The sequence below is a fragment of the Oncorhynchus clarkii genome, unplaced genomic scaffold (assembly GCF_045791955.1).
Source record: "Oncorhynchus clarkii lewisi isolate Uvic-CL-2024 unplaced genomic scaffold, UVic_Ocla_1.0 unplaced_contig_6256_pilon_pilon, whole genome shotgun sequence".
Lineage (NCBI taxonomy): Eukaryota > Metazoa > Chordata > Actinopteri > Salmoniformes > Salmonidae > Oncorhynchus > Oncorhynchus clarkii.
Window position 1 is genome coordinate 27,684 of NW_027258367.1, and position 6,882 is coordinate 34,565.

A 6,882-nucleotide genomic window follows, 5' to 3' on the forward strand; every position below is an offset into this window, starting at 1 on the left:
GGCCTAATACATTTGACATTGACTGATTTCCATATATGTACTGTGAATCGTTGAAATTGTTGCATGTTGCGTTTATATTTTTGTTCAGTACATATATATATATATGTAGCCATATTATAAAGTAAATATGAATTCTCTATGACATATTTGTTACGTTTTATCAGACTTTTATTATATGATCTATTAAAGTGAAGAATGGCGCTGAAGGAGATGGCTGACGATCCCATAACCAACGAAGGTGGATATTGATCCAACACCTGCCGCTTATTCAAACCAGCCCACTGGGCACAGACGTCAGTTCAACATCTAGTTTCTATTTACATTTCTTTTGAGTCGTCAACTAAAGTGAATTCAACATGAAATCAACACAACATGTAGTAGACTTTGTACCATTTAATTTCACATGGTATAAACAAGTAAACACATTCTCAGTCAACAATATAAGACAACGGACAATGTGATGTGATGCCCACACTGGGCGCAAAGGTATGACTTCTCACCTGTATGTATTCGCTCATGAACTTTCAGGCTTCCTGACTGGCTAAAACTATTTCCACACTGGGCACAATGGTATGGCTTCTCCCCTGTGTGTATTTGCTCGTGGGTTTTGAGAGTGTCTAACCGCTTAAAATTCTTTCCACACTGGGAGCAATGGAAAGGCCTCTCCCGTGTGTGTGTTCGCTCATGAGCTTTCAGATTTCCTAAGTGGCTAAAACTCTTTCCACACTGGGCGCAATTTTGTGGCTTCGGTTCTGTGTGTCCCCTCTCATGTCTTTTCAGGCTTCCTAACTTGGTAAAACTCTTTCCAATCTGGGAGCAGAGGTGTCGTCTTGCTGTTTTGGACGTCTCTGGTTCCTCCAAGTTTGGTTTTCCTCCTGCCAAAGACAGTGTTTATTTAAAGAGAGACGTGAATGAAATCTCCACACGATAAAACTGCCTTATTATGAGGTTAAATCTATATCAGATCCCTCAATAACCCGAGGCCAGTTTCCAAACATTTCATAATTTAAAACAAATGATGTTGTAGAGCTTCCTGGTAACTACTGATATGTTTACATAACTTATTATTATTTCTGTTTTACAAGTCAGAAAACAAAAAACTAGACAGTTCTAGGACACTGAAGACACAGACGTCGCTGGATTCCTATTGAGCAGGTGGTTGTAAATATATAACCCTCATAGCTGTATGATACAGAATGTGACCTACACACTTCCTTAAACATAAAATAAGTAAAGAAGTAATTCTGTGTGGAAGTCCAAAACTTGGAGACAGACACAAAGCTCATCAGTAACATCTCCCTGTTGTTGAAAGGGTTCGAAAACAATGGCTTTTTATTATTTAGGACACACATTTTTTACATTTTGACTAATCATGTCATGATATTTTGTGTAAAATAAAACAATTGTGTCACATATTTTGGATAGATGTTCCTAAAAAATATAAACGCAACATGTAAAGTGTTGGTCCCATGTTTCATGACCTGAAATAACAGAATTCTTCCATACACACAACAGCTAATTTCTCTCAAATTCTGTGCACAAATTTGTCTACATCCCTGTTAGTGAACATTTCTCCTTTGCCAAGACAATCCATCCACTTGACAGGTGTGGCATATCAAGAAGCTGATTAAACAGCATGATCATTACACAGGTGCACCTTGTTCTGGGGACAATAAAATGCCACTCTAAAATGTGCAGTTTTGTCACACAACACAATGCCACAGATGTCTCAAGGGAGCGTGCAATTGGCATGCTGACTGCAGGAATATCCACTGGAGCAGTTATCAGATAATTGAATGTTCATTTCTCTACTAGAAGCCACCTCTAAAGTCATTTTAGAGAATTTGGCAGTACATCCAACTGGCCTCACAACCGCAGACCACGTTTAACAACACCAACCCAGGACCATCGTCTGAGACCAGCCACCAGGACAGATGATGAAACTGAGGAGTATTTCTCTCTGCAATAAAGCCACTTTGTGGGGAAAAACTAGCGATTACAGCCTAGATTCTTCTTGGGTATGATGAACACACCTGCATTTGCGGAGTTTCTCCCATTCTTCTCTGCAGATCCCCTCAGGCCCTGTCAGGTTGGATGGGGAGCGTCGCTACACAGGATAATCAATGGAAACATGATGAACAGCTCGGTTTTGAGTTTCATAGCAAAGCGTCTGAATACTAATACTGTAATAAGGTATTTCTGTTTTTAACACATTTCCAAAAATGTCTAGAATCCTGTTTTTGGGTATTGTGTGTAGATTAATGAGGAATAAAATAAAAATCAATATTAGATTCAGACTGTAATGTAAAAAAACACGGAAAAAGTCAAGGGTTCTGAATACTTTCCGAAGGCACCGTATATAGTGTATGTAATAATTTAGGCACCGTATATAGTGTATATAATAATGTAGGCACCGTGTATATAATAACGAAGGCACCGTATATAGTGTATGTAATAATTTAGGCACCGTATATAGTGTATATAATAATATAGGCACGGTCTATAGTGTATATAATAATGTAGGCACCGTGTATATAATAATGAAGGCACCGTATATAGTGTATATAAGAAGGTAGGCACCGTATATAGTGTATATAATAATGTAGGCACCGTGTATATAATAACGAAGGCACCGTATATAGTGTATGTAATAATTTAGGCACCGTATATAGTGTATATAATAATATAGGCACGGTCTATAGTGTATATAATAATGTAGGCACCGTGTATATAATAATGAAGGCACCGTATATATTGTATATAATAATGTAGGCACCGTATATAGTGTATATAATAATGTAGGCACCGTATATAGTGTATATAATAATGTAGGCACCGTATATAGTGTATATAATAATGTAGGCACCGTATATAGTGCATTTAATGATGTATATAGTGAATATAATAATGTATATAGTGTATATAATAATGTATATAGTGTATATAATAATGTATAAAGCCATGTTATGAAGTATGGCTTGTTCATTCACGTGTCATGACTTCATTATGACATGTATTTTTTTATTTTATCTTTATTTAACTAGGCAAGCCAGTTAAGAACAAATTCAAATTTTCAATGACGTCCTAGGAACAGTTGGTTAACTACCTGTTCAGGGGAGGAATGACAGATTTGTCGGGGATTTGAACTTGCAACCTTCCGGTTACTAGTCCAACGCTCGAACCACTAGGCTACCCTACCGCCCCACAAATAACAAATTAACTGGCAAAGCAGCAGTGCGAGGCCTGCATCCAGCAACGTCACGAGTCACGTTTTGCAGCTGTTTCAGTACAGCCCTACAGGGAGAGAGAGGGAGAGCAGCTGTTTCAGTACAGCACTACAGGGAGAGAGAGGGAGAGCAGCTGTTTCAGTACAGCACTACAGGGAGAGAGAGGGAGAGCAGCTGTTTCAGTACAGCACTACAGGGAGAGAGAGGGAGAGCAGCTGTTTCAGTACAGCACTACAGGGAGAGAGAGGGAGAGAGCAGCTGTTTCAGTACAGCACTACAGGGAGAGAGAGGGGGAGAGCAGCTGTTTCAGTACAGCACTACAGGGAGAGAGAGGGAGAGCAGCTGTTTCAGTACAGCACTACAGGGAGAGAGAGGGAGAGCAGCTGTTTCAGTACAGCACTACAGGGAGAGAGAGGGAGAGCAGCTGTTTCAGTACAGCACTACAGGGAGAGAGAGGGAGAGCAGCTGTTTCAGTACAGCAATACAGGGAGAGAGGGGGAGCAGCTGTTTCAGTACAGCACTACAGGGAGAGAGAGGGAGAGCAGCTGTTTCAGTACAGCACTACAGGGAGAGAGAGGGAGAGCAGCTGTTTCAGTACAACACTACATGGAGAGAGAGGGAGAGCAGCTGTTTCAGTACAACACTACATGGAGAGAGAGGGAGATCAGCTGTTTCAGTACAACACTACATGGAGAGAGAGGGAGAGCAGCTGTTTCAGTACAACACTACATGGAGAGAGAGGGAGAGCAGCTGTTTCAGTACAACACTACATGGAGAGAGAGGGAGAGCAGCTGTTTCACTACAGCACTACAGGGAGAGAGAGAGGGGGAGCAGCTGTTTCAGTACAACACTACATGGAGAGAGAGGGAGAGCAGCTGTTTCAGTACAACACTACATGGAGAGAGAGGGAGATCAGCTGTTTCAGTACAACACTACATGGAGAGAGAGGGAGAGCAGCTGTTTCAGTACAACACTACATGGAGAGAGAGGGAGAGCAGCTGTTTCAGTACAACACTACATGGAGAGAGAGGGAGAGCAGCTGTTTCACTACAGCACTACAGGGAGAGAGAGAGGGGGAGCAGCTGTTTCAGTACAACACTACAGGGAGAGAGAGGGAGAGCAGCTGTTTCAGTACAGCACTACAGGGAGAGAGAGAGGGGGAGCAGCTGTTTCACTACAACACTACATGGAGTGAGAGGGAGAGCAGCTGTTTCAGTACAACACTACATGGAGAGAGAGGGAGAGCAGCTGTTTCAGTACAACACTACAGGGAGAGAGAGAGGGGGAGCAGCTGTTTCAGTACAACACTACATGGAGAGAGAGGGAGAGCAGCTGTTTCAGTACAACACTACATGGAGAGAGAGGGAGAGCAGCTGTTTCAGTACAACACTACATGGAGAGAGAGAGGGGGAGAGCAGCTGTTTCAGTACAGCACTACAGGGAGAGAGAGGGAGAGCAGCTGTTTCAGTACAACACTACAGGGAGAGAGAGGGAGAGCAGCTGTTTCAGTACAGCACTACAGGGAGAGAGAGGGAGAGCAGCTGTTTCAGTACAACACTACATGGAGAGAGAGGGAGAGCAGCTGTTTCAGTACAACACTACAGGGAGAGAGAGGGAGAGCAGCTGTTTCAGTACAGCACTACATGGAGAGAGAGGGAGAGCAGCTGTTTCAGTACAGCACTACAGGGAGAGAGAGGGAGAGCAGCTGTTTCAGTACAGCACTACAGGGAGAGAGAGGGAGAGCAGCTGTTTCAGTACAGCACTACAGGGAGAGAGAGGGGGAAAGTGGGAAATCTGAGGTTTGTAGTTTTTCAAGTCATTGCCTTTCGAATATAAAGTGTAAATTGGGTCATATTGCACTTCCCAAGGCTTCCACTAGCTGTCAACAGTCTTTAAAGGATTCTACTATGAAGGGAGAGCGAATAAGAGCTGTCTGACTAAGGGGTCTGGTAGAATGCCTTGAGCTAAGTCACACGCGCGTGGCCGTGAGCGAGCTGCGTTCCTTTTCATTTCTAAAGACAAAGAAATTGTCCGGTTGAAACATTATTGAAGATTTATGATAAAAACATCCTAAAGATTGATTATATACATCGTTTGACATGTTTCTACGAACTGTAATAGAACTTCTTTGACTTTTCATCTGGACTTAGTGCCAGCGCCTTGTGAATTTCGATAGGTGAACTAAAAGCGTTAACAAAAAGGAGGTATTTGGACATAAAGATTAACTTTATTGACCAAAACAAACATTTATTGTGGAACTGGGATTCCTGGGAGTGCATTCTGATGAAGATCATCAAAGGTAAGTTAATATTTATAACGCTATTTCTGACTCCACAACATGGAGGGTATCTGTATGGCTTGTTTTTGTGGCTTCGCGCTGTCTTTAGATTATTGCATGGTGTGCTTTTTCCGTAAAGCTTTTTTGAAATCTGACACAGTGCTTGCATTAAGGAGAAGTATATCTTTAATTCTATGAACTTTATCGAACAAAACATACATGTATTGTGTAACATGAAGTCCTATGAGTCACATCTGATGAAGATCATCAAAGGTTAGTGATTAATTTTATCTCTATTTCTGCCTTTTTGTGACTCCTCTCTTTGACTGGAAAATGGCCCTATGTTTTTTTGTGACTAGGTGCTGACCTAACATAATCGTATGGTGAGCTTTTGCTGTATAGCTTTTTTGAAATTGGACACGATGGCTAGATTAACAAGAGGTTAAGCTTTAATTTGGTGTATTGCACGCGTGAATGTATGAAAGTTAAATATTTCCCAAAAATATTTTTCCATTTCGCTCTCTGCCATTTCAGCGGATGTTGTCGAGGGGTTCCGCTAGTCTTAAGAAGTTTTAAACACTTCACAACTAAGCACGCTGAAAACGAACAAGAGTTCTGCAGAGTTGCACACACTGTCAAACTTCTGCACCAACCGATAGCACTTCCGGCTCTCTGTGGAGAGAGAACTCTGCTGGTTGTCCTGGTAACAGATACCAGTGGGCAGATCTATTGTATTTGTTCAAACTAAACTACAGCACTTACTTTGATGTGTGAAATCTAATCCGTTCTTCTCTGCTCCTCCTCTCACAGTTCCACTCAGCCCTGTTGTTTTCCTGCAGTCCACCAGCAGCCCAGACAACCTCTTCATACCCAGCAGTAAGGAGCTACCGGGAGAGGCACAATACAGGAACTCAGGGAGGGAGGAAGGGCTAGCGTTGTCCTGGTAACCATAAAGAGGGGACACAAACACATACCATTATGGATGCTGATGTCACTGTTGACAAAGTGCTTTACAGAAACCCAGCCCAGACCCAGAGAGAGCAAGCTGTGTTCTAGACCAGACCAAGCTGTACCATCTGGTGTTCTGATCTGGAGAGACTCTTCTCTGCCTCGTCAGCATCAGGATGTTGTTCAGGCTCCCCAGAGGATCCACAATAGTCATGTCTCTCTCCTGTGTGAATGAGGACATCAAACAGATGGTAAACTTATGATCTACTATTACAATAACATAGAGTCTTACCAGAGGCATTAATATCTCTAAACAGGGCCTAAAATGCAAATGTTAAAGGGTTGTTCCATGAAATGGGTGCCTGTTGCGTCCCTTTGTTATTTTAAGTAGAAATGATGCACAAATATTGAATTTTAAAAGCCTGTTAT

The 6,882-nt window shown here is 42.0% G+C and overlaps 1 long non-coding RNA gene across 1 annotated transcript; it reads right to left on the reverse strand.

Annotated features, from left to right (window-relative positions):
• Positions 1-378: 378 nt before the first annotated feature.
• LOC139396817 (uncharacterized) lies at positions 379-6,388 on the reverse strand. Its single transcript, XR_011630873.1, has 3 exons — positions 6,268-6,388; positions 2,034-2,107; positions 379-875 (listed from the first exon to the last, which is right to left on the reverse strand). It is a non-coding gene; the product is annotated as an uncharacterized lncRNA (long non-coding RNA).
• Positions 6,389-6,882: the final 494 nt, after the last annotated feature.